Here is a 19,798-nt window from a genome sequence, read left to right on the forward strand (position 1 = left end):
TATAGAGCCATACAAGGAAGAGAAAAAGAAATATATCGGCCAAGGACTCCCCATAATTGGGGGTACCACAAAAGATGGTCATGTCTTTTTAAACATTCAAAACAATCTTGTTGAGGTTGAAGACATCCTTGAGGAAGTAAAAAAGAAAGCCTATGAAAATATTTTACTTGATGAACTTATCTTAGGAGCCTCTATACTCTATGAACTACCATTAACCTCTTAGACTTCCCTTTCACTAATCTTGAACTCATTTATTGGGGCCAACCAAGAATTATTCATGTTGACAAGTTCTTTATAGAGCATGTCCTCCTCAAATTCATGGGACATGAGACACCACACAAAAAGCCACCACCACAATCATCTTATGTCTACAAGTTGGATGCCAAAGGTTACTTTGAGGAGGAAGAAATCTCTAGTGACAAAAATGATCAATAAAAAGAAAAAGAAAAAAAAAAGTAACCCCTAGTGATAACTCTTCTAGAGCACCATCAAATCACTCAAAAATGAAATAAAAATAAAGGATATATCCAATAGTGAAAACCTTTCTGAGGCACCTAAGGATGGATATTTCATCCTTCCCTCACAAGATGACAAGCCTCCTGTGTCATCAATCCTAATAGAGGAAACCAAACTAGTCAACATCAGCCTAACAAAGACACCAAGATTACATACAGTGGTGCATCCTTACTACCTAAACAAGTAGACCTTCTCATTGAGGTGCTTTGAGAAATATTGATCATTTTTCATGGTCCTATCAAAACATGCCAAAGTTAGATCCTAAGTTAGTGGTACACAATTTGGCTATAGATCCCAAGGTTAAACCAGTCAAGCAAAAGCTCTACAAGATGCATCCTAGAGTTTCTTTATTGGTCAAAGTAGAGTTATAAAATCTACTAGATGAAAAAATCATTTATCCAATTGATTATTTAGATAGGATATCTAACATGGTACATGTTACCAAGCCCTCTATTGATATCAAGATTTGCATAGACTTCAGGGATCTTAATAAAGCTTGTCCAAAAGATGATTTCCCTTTGCCAAATATAGATATTATTGTCAATCTCACCACAGGCCATGAGATCTTATCACTCATGGATGATTTCTCTAGATATAATCAAATTTAGATAGTAGAAGCATATTAGTGTAAAAGAACATTTACCACTCCTTGGGGAACATTTTGATATAACATGATGTCATTTGGGTTGAAAAAAGTTAGGGCAACCTATTAGCAAGTCATGAAAATCACCTTCCATGACCTCATCTATAAAACCCTTAAGGATTATGTGGATGATAATCTAAACAAATCTCTTAATGCCCTTGATCACCTTTCTCACCTTGAGGAAGTGTTTGATTGGCTAGCCAAGTATGATCAACCCCAATAAATGTGTCTTTGGCATCACAATTGGAAAGCTTCTAGGGTTCATTGTATCAAGGTATGGTATTAAGATTGACCCTAAAAAGGTTAAGGCCACCATGGATATGTCTCCTCCCAAGACACTCAAACAACTTCACTCTCTCCAAGGGAAGCTACAATTAGTCAGAAGATTCATCTCATAGCTAGAAGATAAGTGTCAACCATTTACAAACTTGCTCAAAAAGGACCAAAATTTTAGGTGGGATCCTATTTGGCAGCACAGCTTTTAACTGATTAAACAATACTTGACTAATCCACCTATCATGGTTCCACTAGTTGAAGGGAGACCATTAATATTGTACATCATTGCTACCCCAAAAGAACTAGGTTCACTTCTAGCATAGCTTGATGAAAAAGGTAAATTAAGGTCTATTTAATACATCAGTCACACCCTAGTTGGGTATGAGCTTGACTACACCAATGGAAAAGGCTTCTTTAGCCATAGTTTTTTCCACTAAAAAGCTCTGATATTACATATCAAATTACACTATGCAACTAATAACCAAGATTAATCCTTTGAAATGTATGTTATCACACACAGTGCTCATAAGATGCCAAGCCAAATGGGTCATTCCTCTCAGTGAATTTGACATCCATTATGTTGAAAGAAAAGCCATAAAAGGTCAAGCTATAGTAGATCACTTGGCCCATGCACCCTTGGTTGTTAATCACCCTCTCATTATGGAATCCGTGGATGAACATCTCTACCTGATATAGGAACAACCATCATGGAAGCCATATTTTTATGGGTCTTATACATCCCATGGTTCTAGAGCCAGCATACTATTGGTCACTCCTAAAGATGACTACATTCCTAAGTCTTTCAAACTCCATCTCTAGTGCACCAACAACATCTTAGAGTATGAAGCTCTTATTGTAGGGCTCAAAATAGAAGTTGAGTGGAACATCACAAAACTACAAGTCTTTGGAGACTCACAACTAATTATCAAGAAAGTCCTTGATGAGTATGAAACCAAGGATGATAAACTCCTTTATAAAGAATTGGTTGATCAGTTAAAATAAAATTTCATTCAAATATAATTCACATGGGTGTCTATATTACAAAAAAAGGCTACAGCTGCCATGACCATTATTGGTTCACTCTTGGAGATCCCTCAAGAGGCCACAAAGTATGCATTCTTAGTTGAATAGGTACACAAGTCCACATACAAGATCAATGAATCAATAAAACTATGCATATTGGTTGGTCCCAAATCCCCATGGTACCACAAAATTCATGCTTACCTACTCAATAGTATCATATCTCCACATCTCATAAGAACCTAATGCCAGAACCTCATTCATAAAGAATCTTGCTACACTATCCTAACTAACACCCTATATTTTTGTGGTTATCATGAAATTCTCACTCGGTGTTTAGAACAAAATGAGGCTACAATGGCTCTCAATGAAGTACATGCCAAACTTTTTGGTGCTTACATGAGCTGTATAGTCCTAGCCAAACAAATACTTTAAGATGGATACTATTACCCTATCATAGAACGTGATGCTCGTGACTTTTTCAAATTGTGTCTATCATGTCATCAACATGCAAATTTAATACAAGCTCCAACTCAAGATCTTCAACCCATTGCACTACCATGGCCATTTGCATGTTGGGGGTTTGACCTTGTATGTCACATCTCTATCTTTGGAAGGTCACAAATGGATAATCATAGCAACATATTACTTCACCAAGTGAGTAGAAGTAGTCTCACTTGTCACTGCCACAGGAGTTCAAGTTTCCAAGTTCATCCTTTATCATATTATATGTCTCTTTGGTATCTCTACCACCATTTTTTTAGACCATGGAGGTCATTTTGAAAACCTCAATATGGAATATTTGTGCACCTCCCTCCACATTCATCACCATTTTTCCAACCTTTACTTCCCACAAGGTAATGGTCAAGCTAAGGCAACTAACAAAACTCTACTCAAGATCCTCAAGAAAGTTGTTAATGATTCTAACCATTATTGGAATTTACAAATCAACCCTAGCTAATGGGTCTACCATACCTTATATTGTATATCTATCAGAACAACCCCATATTCTTTGGTCTAAGGTACTAAATTAGTCCTACCTATTGAAGTTGAACTCCCATCCTTGTGCATTTCTTTTTTAGGACAAATATCAGATGAGGATTATAGAGTAGTCAAACTCACATAGCTAGACCTACTTGATGAAAAGAGGCAACATTCCTATGAAAATCTCATGGTCTATCAAAATCACCTCAAGTGCAACTTCAAGAAAAAGGTTCACCCATAGAAGTTTCAAGAAGATGACATGGTTGTCAAATAAAATATGAAAATCCAAATAGACTAAGAAAAGAAGTGCAAGTTTGAGCCCACATGGATTGGTCCATATGTTGTCCCAACATCCTTTGGTTTTGGAGCTTACCAAATATCAACCATAGAAGGTGAAGTATTGAATGACCCCACCAACATCATTTACCCCAAGAAGTTCTATGCTTAAGCTCCTCAGTGTGTCCTACTAACATAGAGAGAAAAAAATCAAAAAAATTCAAAAAATAAAAAGAAAATAGTAAATAGAAATCAATGTCAAAAGGTGAAAACTTGGCAATTCAAGTGGCTTGGATAGGAACCTTGGTGAAAACCTAGGAAATATGCACCATGCATACTTGGCCTTCCCATTATCTATTAGCAACGTACATCCTTTCACTATCTCCCTCCATATCTCATCGTCCATTTTTCTAAGGTGTTCCAATGATCCCATTAGCACACTATGACTAACGCTATCTCCATCCCTAGGCTTCAAAATCAAAATAGAGTAAGGTATTATACCACACTATCACTACCACTATCTCCATCCCTAAGCTTCAAAATAAAAATAGAGTAGGTTATTATACCGTGATTATTTCTACATGTATCATATCCATGTATCCTATCATGTGTATCATATCACATGTAGCTTCTCTCTTGTACCATATATGTGTATCATACTACTTATAACTCTAGCAACAATATTCTATATCAGATCATCCATGCTACATCCTCATCCTAATATTTTTTCCATTACTAGTATACTACTATGTTGACAATTGGATAATAGTGATATGTAATTGTTGTCATTAATGGTAACATGTGATGTACATGCTGACAGGAAACCTAAAAAATAAAGATACTTAGTTTTTGGTAATCAAAAAATTGTCTAAACATAGAAATTGGTTTAGAATAGTGTATTGTTTTGTTTATAACATGTTGCATATGTCATATTATGACACAAAAATTACATGGAGATAGTATCATGTTGTAGATGATGTGTATAACCTTGGAAGTTTGTACAGACTATATGGAATAGAGTTAATCATGTTTTGATGAAGCAAGACAGCGAAATTGAAGGAGAGAATTGTTTTGTTTACAAAAAAATTACTTGTCCAATTAGGGTTGACATCCTAGATTTTTACTCTAATTTGGAAAAATGAATTTTAGTCTTAGCCAACCTAGTAGTAATTTGTGTAAAGGCATGGTATTTATGCAAATGACTTCTTGCAATAAGTAGAGTGTTGTCTTGGTGTATTATGTAAGTGAAGTGCAAGTGTGAATTACGAATTATGACTATATGTGAAAGTGATATTTATGAAGTTTTATATGAGCTATTTGGTGATCCAAGCTTGAGTTGAAGATTAGAGATCAGACAAGGAAGGACAATAATAGTAAATTACTTGGTTGAGAAATGAGCTCTTCTTGTAGTTAAAATTTCATGTTTGGGTAATGGGCTCTTCTTGCATACATTATACTACAACTCCTAATAGGGTTGGAATCTCCTAATAGGGATTCAAAGTCTCCTAACAGGGACTACTTATACTAAATTTTCTCATTTACTCCTAACAAGGTCCATCTCCTAACAAGGAACATATATATCAGTATAGTATCTAGTGGGTGTCATCCCCACTGGGGTTTTCCCTTGGAGAGGGTTCCCCTAGTTAATAAAATATGGTGTTATGAGTTATCTTTGTGCATTGTTACTATTACTGTTCAACATTAATTTATTACTCTATTATGCATGGTTTAAGGTAAGTAATAATATCTAGTTGGTGACTAAAGTTTGTAGATTATTGATTCACACCACCCCCCCCCCCCCCAGTAATCCTTATTTCTAACAATTGGTATAAGAGCATAGTTATTTTGAAGAGGCTTAATAGCTTAAATAAGGTCCCCATGGATATGGAATAGTTGATGAAGAACTTTGAAGAAGCTCTTGAAAAAATTGATCTCCTTACTAAAGAAAGAGATAAGTTGAAGGACAAATATGAAGACTCTAAAGTATGCATTGTTTAGTTGAAGAAAAAGATTGAACATCTCAAATCCAAGCCTAAATCTACTAAATCTGGAACTACTAATAATGATTATTCAAAGTTGAAGATAGAGTACAAGATCTTGAAGCATGAGTTGAAGATTACAAATCTGAAGTTAACTTTGAGAAATGATTCTAGAAAAGTTGAATCTAATTTGAAGATTAAAAATGTAGATCTAAGATCAAGTCTAGCAAAGAAAACATTTGAAAGAAAATCATGAAGAACTCCTCAAGTACAATACTATTATGAAAGATGAATTGACACAATGCAAATAGAAGCTTGAGAAGCTTTATTCTAGTAGAGAAAAGTTTGATGATTCAATGTCTATACATAGACCTTCTTATGATAAGACTAGTCTTGGGTATCTAATTAACATGTCTGCGAAGAAACATGAGATTAGATCAGATCTGAAAGAAAAAGATAAATTTCATGATAAGATTGAATCCATTCAATTTTCCAAGAAACCTAAATAAGCTGAGCAAAACAATGAAGCCAAAATCTTGGATTAACCAATGTAAGTGGGAACTCCTAAGGAAACCAGTTATGAATTTAGAGGTAAGTGCTTTTTATGTAATGAAATAGGTCATATGAAAAGAGATTATACTAATATTTCAATCATGTTAACGACTTTTATTGTCATAATTGTCATGGTATGTGTCATAGTGCAATTGATTATAGGAAACCTAAGAATGATAATGATAGGGGAAATAGTAGAATGTCTAGATATACTAACCTTGTAGATAGAAGAAGATCTAATGAAAGGACATAAAGTGAAGGAAAATCTTATGAAGATAGAAGATAGATTGTGTGTTATAAGTGTAACAAGTTAAGATACATTGCTCAAAATTGTCATGCACCCGATGATCAATAGAATATTAGAAGTACAACACTTGTATGTTAGTTATACAATAACTTTGGACACATAGTGAAGTACTACATAATGGATAGAAACTTTGGAGATAGAAGGAATAATGGAAGAAACTTTGGGAATAGAAGGAATGATAGAAGGAACCACGTAAGGAACTCTAGAACTAACAGTGAAGAAAAAATAACCATTATGAGTGAACTTTGAGAAGAACTTAATGAAGAATTCATGAAAGGAATAGATATCTCAAAAGAAAAGTTAGATGATGATGATACACAAAGATCAAAGTCAATTGTTGAGTTTGATTCAATTTAGTTGAATTAAGCTTGTTCACAGCATCAGAATTTGAGAACTTCAATCAAAGATCGAATTAGAGGTAGTGTAATTGGAAAAGGTGTACCCAGTTAAGTTTAGATGGTACCTAAGCTTTCTTTTGATTTGGAGCTCATCTAAACAAGTTATGAAGGAATTGAAAGCCACTAGTATTACAGAAAAGGTTAATTCTATAACAAAAGATGAAAAGTATGTTTTTGCAAAGAATTGGGTGATACAAAGTCTTGAGGATATTTTTCATGATGGAAGGAGGCTATAGTAAACTTTAGGTGACATTTGAAGATCACATAGATGATTTTGAGCTATTATCTGATTATAGAACGTAATTAACAAGTTTTTTATATTTGCAAAGTATGTAATTAATGCAAGTTTGAGTCAGTTGGTAATTAATATATGAACAAGGATATGGAATCGGTAATTAACCACGACATGACTATGAAGCCTAGATTTGAGCATTTAATGGAATTAGGCTTGTTTAAGTATCATTTCTATCATGAGTTAAATATAGATGAATGGACTCAAATTATAGTAAGTAGGATACATCATGGCAAGTTATGGATGCAAGATAATGTAGTAGACATTTCTGCCAACCTTATTCATGAGGTAACTAGTCTTAGCAAACAAGGTAGTGTACCTTGTTGGGACTCAAAATCCAAGCCCTGATTTTGAGTGCAATTGAAAAATCAAGCCCTATAAGCACTTTTTGATGCATATATACCCAACTATCCATTTGAGGCCCATGACGTGTTTAATGTTTCTAACACCTTCCATTTAGCATATCCACTCGTTCCATGATGATAAATTGCTATTCAAAGCCATTCCATACTAGAGAGTCTATGTTTTAGATTTCAAGTCAAATCCTTTTGACTAGGTTTTTAGTCCCTCAAAGTTGGTCATTTATTGTTGTCATGCTGATGCAATTTGTTCTAAATTTTGGGAAGCCTTGTTTGACTTGTCATAACTTTGACCCAGGTAACCAAAATGAGAAATTTCCTTTTGTGTTTCAATTTAGAGGTTAGGGACTTGTTATGTTTCAATTTTGAGCTTATGTCAAATCCATTTGATCAGTTTTCAAATGCAATTCCAAACGTAATTTTTAACTTTTTACTGGTGTGAAGAAGTGTAGATTGGTCAGTACCCTTGTTCATGATGTCGTATCTTGAAATCTATCATAGATGAGATAAAATGGATTTTATCACTACATTCTACTCCAAAAATAATTTTAGTGTGCCAATTTCTAAGTCTTGACAAATCTGTCTGCACACTTTCCCAGTTCATTCCATTTGCAAAAATTGGTTTTTTATCAAGTGTTTCTAGTCTGCAAATTCTAAGTAGCCCACTTTGACTACTCACCAAATTCACCCAATTATTTGTCATGAGCTCTAATCATATATTTATATTCTACTTGTGCTAGTGAACCCATGCCCCAGTTTTCAGCCCCCAAGTGTCAGTTTATTTAGTTTTTGAAGCCAAATCTAAATGTGATTTATTGTTTTCTGACATGTTTTCTTGTAGGTAGTTCTGAAAGGGGAACTTTGATAGTCAATATCTTTTGGCTGAGAATTCATCATGAGACAAGATTTGACAAGGTAAGAGTATGCAAAACAAAAAATTATTAGGTTGGATTTCAGAGCCTCGTTATCTATTTGGATCAGTTTTTAGAGCCAACCGACAAGCCCTATTAGTAGAAAATCACAATTTACAAATAAGATATGAAATGAGTTTTAAGGATCAATTAGTGCTTGAAATTAATTCCAGTTAGAGACAGATGTTCTATGGATAATTTTGATAGTTCGGTTGTTTGAAAAAGAATTTTTTTTTTAGCTGAACCCAATTTGGGGCCTGACTAATCCCGTCAGACTAATATGATGTTTGGAGATGGAGATATTTTGATATGAGGGCATCATTGCAAGTCAAATCAGTCAGTAGTGCTAGTCATGATGGGTCATGAAGAATTTGAATATGTCAGATGTGCTCTAATATCTATGATAAAAATTAGGTGTAGTTTGTTCATTTCTTAAAGTTTATTAAATTAGTGTAAGTTTTCTAAGAAAAGATGTATCGAGTTGTTGCATTAGAAAGAAAGGCACAAAATGTAGTGAAACATGTGGTTATGAAAAGTAGTAATAAAAAACAAAAACTCTTTTCCCTGCTATGGACCCTATATAATTTTTCCTATTCCTTTGGTCTATTTTTGGCAAATGGGAAGAGTACCCATTGTTCACCATATCAGTAGTGGTAGGAGCTAGCAAAATCATGTGAGAAGCAGATTTAAAGAAAAAATAAACATTAAAGTCTATTTCAAAATAGAAATCACAATGGAAATATGGGGTAGAGTATATATAAGAAGGAGTCATTGGATTGAAGAGCTCATACGGCTAAGGGAAAATTGAGTGGCAGGTCAATCCATGCTAAAAAAGAGACACAATAGCCTACATGAGAGGAAGGAGAGGATGATTTGTATGAGCATCACTCATAGATTCACTAGCAATGGTAGAAGTTTTCTTAGTTTACCTAGCACCTAGCATTCAAGGTTAGCATGGATTAGTCAATGGAGCTTCCATGCTTGCTCACTAAAACTCTTGCATTGCCTAAAATTATAGGGCACTTCTCTTAACTCTCAAGATGAAATGGAAAGATCTTTCCTTACAATAATATGCCATGTCTAGTTTTGTAAACCTTGAGTGCATTTGAAGGAAGAAGTTGTATAGTTAGCAATAAAGAATCCTCGTGATACGATATAATTTGTGAAGTTTTGAAACAACTAACTCACACATACAGATCACATGGTACTCAAAAACTTACAGTCAAACCTTAACAACTTTATCTTGTAGTTGAAAATGTTTCCCATATGCTTGTTGTCTGTCATATGCATGGTGTTTCCCAAACTAAACTAAATGGATGTGATGTGGATTCAGGTTGCATTTGAACTCATTACAAACCACGTGGAATGGAGAGTAGCTATAGAACAAAGTAGGGAGTCACCATAGATGGAACCAACAATATAAGGAGTAGCTCATAAGAAGGCAAAGATCTCTTGGCCAGTAGGGAGTCATGTTTTTGTAGTTTTACCACATTTTTAGTAGAGACCCATGATTTAAAACAAAGCTTCCAATAGCAAGTGAAGGAAGCCACTATAAAAGTCCAAAGCAGCATTAAGGAAGTCACTTGAGGGGAAGACCACCGAGCCCACACCAGAAGAAAGTGACATATGAAGAGGAGATCTGCGTACATGGAGGAGTTTCTCTATTTATTTAATCCCACATTGCTAAAGTGGGGGTGCTTTTTCATTTTTATATATAATTCCACTCACAATGCATTCTGTCAAAGACATTGGGCTTTTTGAAAGCCAAGGCTCATAGGTGGGGTCCAAATGAGTAAGTGCCAGCTGGTAGATTAGCCAACTAATTTTGGATGAACATGCAAATCTAGGTTCACACATGAATAGTGATGAGATGAGATCTAACAAATAACAAGGTGCCTTGTGGCACAAATTTTGAGAAGGCTATGATGTGGCATAGATCTCATAGAGGCACCAAATTGTGACATGTGGTAGATCCGATAGTTGTCACCATGTCACCAAGGGAAAGATGCTCAAACATTAAGTATGTGACATAGAGACCAGCTGAGGTGGACTTGTGACATGGTAGTTGGGCAATGTGGTAGTGACATTTCAAGGTGAGGTGGACACTGACTGGATGCCAATTGGCGATGAGATGGATGAATTTGAAGGTGACACATGGCAAAGGCATCAAATGTGGCATGCTTCCTAAGGTTTTGACATGATAGAGAATCATATGTGTTGCAAGGTTGCTATGTTGTTGATGACATGGAAAAATTCTGACTAAGATAATGACATAGAAACTAATGATGTGGCATGCTAACATGGCTTGATGATGTGGCAAAGTAGAGGATGAATGAAATGATACCACGTAGCACCCAGTTGGAGGGGTTAGATGACAAAGCAAAAAATGAGCCAATTAGATGTTGTCACATGGTAGCTTAGTCAAAGCAAGTTGACATGAATTGCAAGGGTGAAAGAAAAATGAATTTTTTACAAAATATCAATTTTTAGTCATTTTTCCAAAGAATTAAGGTCACATGCATGTTTTAATTTGAAAAATTGTTTATGCTAAAGTTTTAACTTTGGGATATTTAAAATTTTTGAAAAATTTAAAAGTTGTAGACCAGAGCCATAGTAGAGGAGCATATTTTTCAAACTAAGATTCAAGGGGTTTTCGGTAAGCAAACATAGACATATTATATACCACCAAAAATTGTAAAAAATTGAAAATGCAATTATAGGCTTGGTAAAACCTAGTAAAAATATAGTTAGGGTCAAATTTGGTTACCTTGAATTACTTTAAACTCAGATTTTTACTAGCATTTCATGAGGCTTTCAAATTATTGGCAAACATAATAGTTTTCATCATTAAAGAGGAGATATTTCAAGTCTATTATAGAATATTGATGAGAACTAAATCAAATCAAATGGTTAGAAAGATGAAATAGGTTTTGCAACTATAAGGGATGAAATTTCTAGTGGATACATGTCACCTTCAGATTAGATCTGGGAATTCATTCTCTTCTATATCTTTCTTTCTTTCATCCATTGTCAAGGTTCTAATTTTTGGGGGGATTCTAGTCTTTGTAGAAGTTTTCTCCTTGTTATGATACCAGGGTGTTGTTGGTTTTACTTCCTAACTAATTGAGCAAAGCTCTAGCAATGAAGGCCACGCATCGACTCTTGTGTAGATTTACTAGTTTCATTTTCATGTGTTGTTATTTTAAGATATTGGGAACTAATGATAGATCATGTGACTTATCTTGAATTTCATTTAGTATTACCAGTTGAATGTATTTTGGTCTTCCTAAGGATAAATAAAAAAGGGGAGTTACAATGAATTATCTGGTTTCTCTTATTCTATCTCTTAAGTCTTCATATACTATTAACTTTGCAATTGAATGAATAAGGTTTATTCAATTTAAGGCAGCTTCGATGAGTTGTATATTAGATATTTTGTTCCTTTTAAATCAAAAAGTTAAGTAAATGCTTCAATGATTTGATAGGGTTTCTGGTTGTATGGAGGGGATATTTCATAAGAATGAAATTTGGAGATTTTAGTTGTCAAACTTAATTGTAATGCAATCAAGTTAGGTCATCCTACTGGTAGTGACTCTATGTTTCAATGGATAAGGAACTGATCACTAAATTAGATACAAGCTGATGTGAAAGTTATTTGCACAAATTATTTTAATCAAAATATATTCAGTTTTCTATGTTTTGTAGTGGGCTAAAAGGAATTAACCCTCACTTAGCTTATGGACTCATAGGTTATGATTTGTAGCTATCTCATTCCTATGTTATTGCATAAGTATCAAAAGACAAAAGGGTTTCATCTATTGTTATTAGGTTCAGATTATATGTTTAATTACACTGGTACCATATATTAGAACCTCAAGGTTAACCCACTTAAGTTTTGTAGAGCTTGAGGTGAAGAAGGAGTTATGCCTTATAGTTGGCCCAGGATTGCAGTCAAATGCATCTATCATAGGAATTTGCTAGCCTTAGATGTATTGGTCTGATTTCTTGGTTAATTTCAAAATTGTTAAATTAGGAGCCAAAAAAATGGTGACTCTACTAGGAAAAAGGTTGTAAATATCTTGAATTATGGAGTTGGAAATCTCTAATATATTTTGGATATTCAATTTTGTATGCAAGGTTGTGTGATCCCCAGTTAAGCTTTATTCATGGACAATAGTATGTTGCAAAATTGGATGTAAATTGTGTTCTATGACTATTATAGGTCTATCTTCAATCAATTCAATTTTTGCAAGTGTTGTTGAGAAAATTTAGAGTCAAGAATGGATTTATGAAGTGTATCTTCTTTTCAAGGTGTTAATGATTTGCAAGTTTCCCCTACATGGAAGGTCTAGTTTAGATTTATCAAGAGAAAAATTATGTTTTATTTCTCATAAAGTGTAAGTGGTGAATCTCAAATCTCTACACCAGTTTGTTCCTAGTTGATTGCATTGTAATATATTGAAAGACTTTCAATTGTGTGGATAGATCATAAACTTTTGATAGTCACTTGAAAAGGAAGTTTTAAATTCTTGATAGGTTTTTTTAAGTGTAGTTGCAATCTATTGTTATAAGAAATTGAAGTGTAAAAGGTACAATCACAATAGGAATTTGTTCATCCTCTTGCAAGGAGGTGGCAGCTCTACAAGGTGAAGGAATTCTAGTCTTGCACCTGTGCCAAATTAGCGAATCAAAGTTTAGCATCAGCACATGAGGTGTTTTGCTTTTCATGTTTCTCTTTCATGAAAGTCAAGTTGTTAAAAAGGTTACCTCTATTCAGTGATTTTTAGCACTAGAAGGAAGAGGTAGAAGTTAAAATTTATGATGGAGTTAGATCTCAAATCTGAGATTAGTTACCAAGTTCTAAAAGTTTGGAGACTGTGAGTAATAGCATTGCTATGTTAAATAAGTTGATCTACAAAAGAATTGTCATTGTTATAAGAATTGAAGTAGGAAGTACTCAAGGTTTAAATGTCAAACAATTTTAATTAAGGCTTAAATCAGTAATTAGCAAGATTCCTTTTCATTGTAGACCCAAGGAATCTTCCTTGCCTAGTGTTTTCCTTGATGTTCTAGTGTGTGATTCAGTCAATTGGCCAGCATCTATAAGATTACAAAGATTTTTGCAAGTTGAAAGATTCATTGAAGAGATGGAAAGTGCTAATTATAGAGTTCATGTTATGTCTTATAATGATAATGAGTGTGCTAAAAGTCAAGGTATTAATGAAGATAATGAATCTGTAGAGAAAGATAATTTGTCTTCTGAATGTGAAGAGAAGGATTCAAATGCAAATGAATCAGGTAATTCCAATTAGCGCAAGAGAGATGGATATGAAAGTGAAAATAAACTTTGTTATAGTTAATATGAAGTGGAAGAAATTTATAACAGCAATAGAGGTAGTGATTTACATGATAAGAATGAATGTTGTAACAATTCTAATTTTCTAGATTGTTATACTAATGACCTTATTGTTGTAAGTTATTCCTACCATCCAGATGATAATCATAGCTGGGAGAAGATTTGTGAGGAAGTCTTCTTGAGCCCTAATGAAATTTCAGCTTTGTTGGCTCATGATTTTGAAAATCATGTAAGTGTTTCTAAGGATGCTCATATTCTCCTTCATAACATTTTTTTATTTAGTCAAGTTACTTTGCCAAAGTTTGATGTGGAAAGAGTTATAGAATTTGAACAATATTTGTTAGATTTTGGAGTTGTATATGACAGTACCTCAAATGAATTTGCACATGATGACTTGTTGAATGTGGGGGATGTTAGTGCAATGAAATTCTATATGGTTTCAAATTCTTTTCATGCTGATTTTTCTACAATATGTTTTGATGTTTCATGTGATGAAGGGGAAAACAATGAAATTTTTCAGTCCAATTATGAATTTTCTTTATGTGTTGATAAGCCTTGTAAAGATAAGTTCAATGTTCATTATGACATTCAGTTAGATGAAGAAAATGATTGTAATCAGCATAGTTTAGATCAGCACTTGCAGAATAAGTTTTCATGCTTGGTAACTAATCAATTGTTTGAGGAATGTGAAGAAGTTTTAGTGAAATATAAATCTAATTTAGTAAATTACATGACTACAAGTAGGCAACAATCAAATTTCACATACTCTTCGTATCCAGATACACAAGGTGATTTGCAAATTTTGATTCATGTAACTTGTTGAATGAAGTAGAATACCAAACCTTTGTATTTTTGGTTGATATCATGCATCAGTCATATGTTCATGACAATTTTTAGTTCAATTTTTATAATCAAGAGCATGCTAATATACATTTTCATAGTGAGCAAGATGAAAAAAGTATGTCTAGCTTTTGTATGCACTATGAAAGTGATGATGACAATTTTGTTTTGCCTAACGAAGTGATTGAAAGTGCTCATGTGTTGGGTGAAATAAAGGAGAGTAAAATTTTGAGCTTACCTCAAGAAAATTTGAATGAGAATCAATTTTTTGACAGAGGTAAAAGTTTTTGTTGAAGTTTGGTGGTCCTAGGCCATCGTTTTATACATAGTAGGAGTAGTTTCCCTATATTCAATAAAATTGTTTGAGAGAATTTTTTGTTGTTTTAGGTGTTTGGTTTGCTTCTTCTAGAGATCTGAATCCTTTCCATGCCCACAAGGGACATGCATCCCCAGATAGAGCCATTGTTGGGACTCAAAATCGAAACCCTAATTTTGAGTACCATTGAAAAATCAAGCCCTATAAGCACTTTTTGATGCATATATACCTAACTATCCATTTGAGGCCATGAGGTGTTTAATGTTTCTAACACCTACTATTCAACATATCCACTCATTCCATGATGATAAATTTCTATTCTGAGCCATTCCGTGAAGTCCTATTTTGAGCAATCTCCAATTTTGCATTTTCACCAAGTGTCAAATAGTGATAGGAGGCCATGTTTGCAAGTGAATATCTTGCACAAAGTAATGTTTCACGACTCACTACTTGGAAAGTTTTTAGTTTCCATACTAGAGAGTCTATGTTTCAAATTTTGAGTTGTTTTCAATCATTTTGACTAGGTTTTCAATCCCTCAAATTGGTCATTTATTGTTGTAATGCTGATGCAATTTGTTCTGAATTCTAGGAAGCCCTATTTTTCTTGTCATAACTTTGACCCAATTAACCAAAATGAGAAATTTCCTTTTGTGTTACATTTTAGAGGTTAGAGACTTGTTATGTTTCAATTTTGAGCTTATGATGAATCCATTTGATCAGTTTTCAAATGCGATTCCAAACACAATTTTTAACTTTTTACTGGTGTGAAGAAATGCAAATTGGTCAGTACCCCTATTCATTATATCATATCTCAAAAATTTTGATAGGTGAGATCAAAAGGATTGTACCACTGCATTCTACTCTAAAAATACTTTAAGTGTGCCAATTTTCAAGTCTTGATGAATCCATTTGCACACTTTCCTAGGTCAATTTCATTTGCAAAGACTGCTTTTCCGTCAAGTGTTTCCAGTCTACAAATTCTGAGTAGCCCACTTTGACCGCTTACCAAATTTTCTTATTTATTTTTCATGATCCCTAATTGCAGATTTATTATCTCCCCATGATAGTCAACCAACACCCCAATTTTTGTGCCCCCAAGTGTCAGTTTACCCAATTTTTGAAGCCAAATCTGAGTGCAATTTATTGTTTTCTGACATGCTTTCTTGCAAGCAGTTCTAAAAGGGAAACTTTGACAGTCAATATCTTTTGGCTAAGAATTTTTCATGAGATGAGATTTGATAGGGTAAGAGTATGCAGAACAAAGAATTAGTAGGTTGGATTTCAGAGCCCAATTATCTGTTTAGATCAGTTCTTAGAGCCATCCAATGGGCTTTGTTAGAAGAAAGTCATAGTTTGCAGATAAGATATAAAATGATTCTTAATGATCAATTAGTGCTCAAAATTAATTCTAGTGAGAGACAAATGTTCTATGGATCAATTTGGCAGTTTAGTTATTTGAAAGAAAAACAAAAAAAAAATAGCCCGACCCACTTTGGGGCCTAACTAATCCCATTAGACTGATATGATGTTTGGAGATGGAGGTATTTTGATATGAGGGCATCATTGCAAGTCAAATTGGTTAGTGGTTCCTATTCATGATGGGTCATGAAGAATTTGAATATGTCAGATGTGCTCTAATATCTATGGTAAAAATTAAGTTTAGTCTATTCATTTCTTCAAGTTCCTTAAATTAGTGTAAGTTTTCTACGAAGAGATGTATCTTGTTGTTGTATTGGAAAGAAAGTCACAAAATGCAGTGAAACATGCGGCTATGAAAAGTAGTAATAAAGAACCAAAACTCTTTTCCCTACTGTGGACCCCATACTCTTTTTCCTATTCCTTTGGCCTATTTTGTGCGAATGGGCAAAGTACCCATCGTTCACCATAGTAGTAGTGGCAAGAGCTAGAAAAATCACATGAGAAGAAGATTCAAAGAAAAAATAAACATTATAATCTATTTCAAAAAAGAGATTACTCTGTTTCAAGGTAGCCATAATGGAAATATGAGGCAGAGTATATACAAGAAGAAGTCGTTGGTCTGAAGAGCTCCTATGGCTAAGGGAAAATTGAGTGGCAGGTCAATCCATGCTAAAGAAGAGACACAATAGCCCACATGAGAGGAAGGAGAGGGTGAGTTGTATGAGCATCACTCATAGATTCACTAACAGTGATTGGAGTTTTCTTAGTTGACCTAGCACCTAGCATTCAAGGTTAGTGTGGATTGGTCAGCAGAGCTTCCATGCTCACTCACTAAAACTCTTGCATTACTTAAAATTATAGGGCACTTCACTTAACTCTCATGATGGAATGGAAAGATCTCACCTTATAATAATATACCATGTCTAGTTTTGCAAACCCAAGTGTATTTGAAGGAAGAAGTTGTATAGTCAGCAATAAAAAATTTGAGTGATAAGACATAATTTTTGAAGTTTTGAAACAACTAACTCACATATACAACACACATTGTGCTCAAAAACTTATAGTCAAAGTTTAGCAACTTTATCTTGTAATTGAAAATGTTTCTCAGATGCTTGTTTTCTGTCACATGCATGGTGTTTCCCAAACTAAACTAAATGGATGTGATGTGGATTTAGGCTACATTTGAACTCATTAAAGACCACATGGAATGGAGAGCAGCTATAGACCAAAGTAGGGAGTTGCCATAGAGGGAATAAGCAATATAAGGAGTAGCTTGTACTAAGGTAGGGATCTCTTGGCTAGTAGGGAGCCATTTTTTCATGGTGTTGCCATGATTTCAGCAGAGACACACGATTTAAAACAAATCTTCCAATGCCAAGTGAAGGAATCCACTATAAAAGTCCAAAGTAGCATAAAGGAAACCACTGAAGGGGAAGACCACCAGGCCCACACCAGAAGGAAGTGGCATATGAAGAGGAGATCCACGTGTGTGGAAGAGTTTTTCTATACCTTTAATCCCACAATTCTAAAGTGGGGGTGTTTTTTCATTTTTAAATACAATTCCACTTATAATTCATTCTATCAAAGACATTGGGCTTTTCGAAAGCCAAGGCTCATAGGTGAGGCCCAAATGAGTAAGCGTCAACTGGTATGTAATGCCCACCCATAGTTTTATTTTATGTTTTGATTGTCAAATTCTTTTAGGAAAATTTTATGCATTGATTAATTTTAGAGATATTGGATTTACAATATTGTGATATTAATTCATGACTTGTATTACAAATATATCGGTTATAATTGCTTAGTTGATTTCAATTCACGAATTGTTAATGATGTCTTGATGATTCCTAATTACTAAATGCGGTTTCTTTCATAACAATGTTAGCATGATGTTTTTAATTATGACTATGTTTGTATTGATAGAGATGCATTATTATGCCTAGGCATTTGATGATAGACTTGTGATTTTTATGATACTTACCCCATACTTGCATGTGTATCATGCGCATGTTTATTTTATCTTTTTGTTTGACGTATTTGATGTGGTTAAGGGAGGGAGTTGTAGTCACCTACAAGTCAGGATCTACACGATGTACCACTCCTCGCCATTGCCTATTTAGTTTAGATATATTTATATACATGTACATGCTCATCTTTTATGTAGGATGCAAGTACCGGGCATTGACTTCCCTAAATTGCCAGGATGAGTATGTCCAATTACAAATACTCAAATGGTGAGAATGGGAAGATAATGATCATGTCTAATCCCAGCCACAACCTAAAATACTTGTTCTACAAGGAGGACTCATAAAAAATTGTCTACCCTTTTTAAAACCCATGAGTCTTTTGTGTGTATGTTTTTTTATGAGTCTTTAATGAATTTTCTATTAATTAAGTCTAATTAAAAGATTAAATTAATGATTTAATTTAATGGAAAATTATTATTACATTTTAATATTTAATTATATTTAATTAATTGAGAAATTAATTAAATAAAAAAGAATTGAGTTCGAAGATAAAAGTTATAAGTTTAAATTTTAGAACATGATAATATTTATTTAATTTAATAATAATATATTTAGAGTCCATTTTTAAATAAATGCTAAATATTAGTATTATTATTTAAGTTGATAAATATTTTATTAATTAAGTTTCAAAAATATATAAAAAGGAGAAAGGTATTAAATTATGAAAAAAGTTTTAAGTTCGCATGATGCATACATGAGATTAAAATATATGAACTTAATAAAGAAATTTTAATAAAGTGTGCATGAGATTTAAAAGTTAATAAATTAAATAAAAGCGCAGTCAAGTGGAAAATTAAATAAAGTAATTTAATAATTCATTTGATGTGCATGAAAGGAATAATAAAATAATATAATTGTAATTTAGAACTGGTGGATACAAAAATCCTAAAATGTAATTAGAATTTATATTAGAGGGTTTTTGAGTCATTATGGCATACACAGGTTTTGGAGAGCAACTTGGAGAGTTTGGAAAAGAAGGGAATTTTTTGGTTAGAATTATCTTATTTAGATGATCATGTCTTCTTCATGATTGTTGAAATCAATTTCTCTGGATTTCATTGCATGAATCTATCACTTCTTGTTTTGAATCTAGGATAATTGTATTGTATCTCATTTGTACGCTAAGATTGAAAGAAAAATTATTCAACTTGGAATCTAGTTCATAGGTAAAAGAAAATTAGAATTATATTCAAGAAGGGTTTGAGATTTAAAAGATAAATGTTGTCCTTTTCGAATAGATTTTAAGAATGGAAATTAATCTAGCAAAGGGTTTGAAATAAAAGAAAATTTTTAAATTAGAAATTTAAATGGTTCAACTTATTTTTCC

This window comes from Cupressus sempervirens, chromosome 6, assembly GCF_028749045.1.
Source record: "Cupressus sempervirens isolate cs-2001-9-10 chromosome 6, ASM2874904v1, whole genome shotgun sequence".
Taxonomy (NCBI): domain Eukaryota; kingdom Viridiplantae; phylum Streptophyta; class Pinopsida; order Cupressales; family Cupressaceae; genus Cupressus; species Cupressus sempervirens.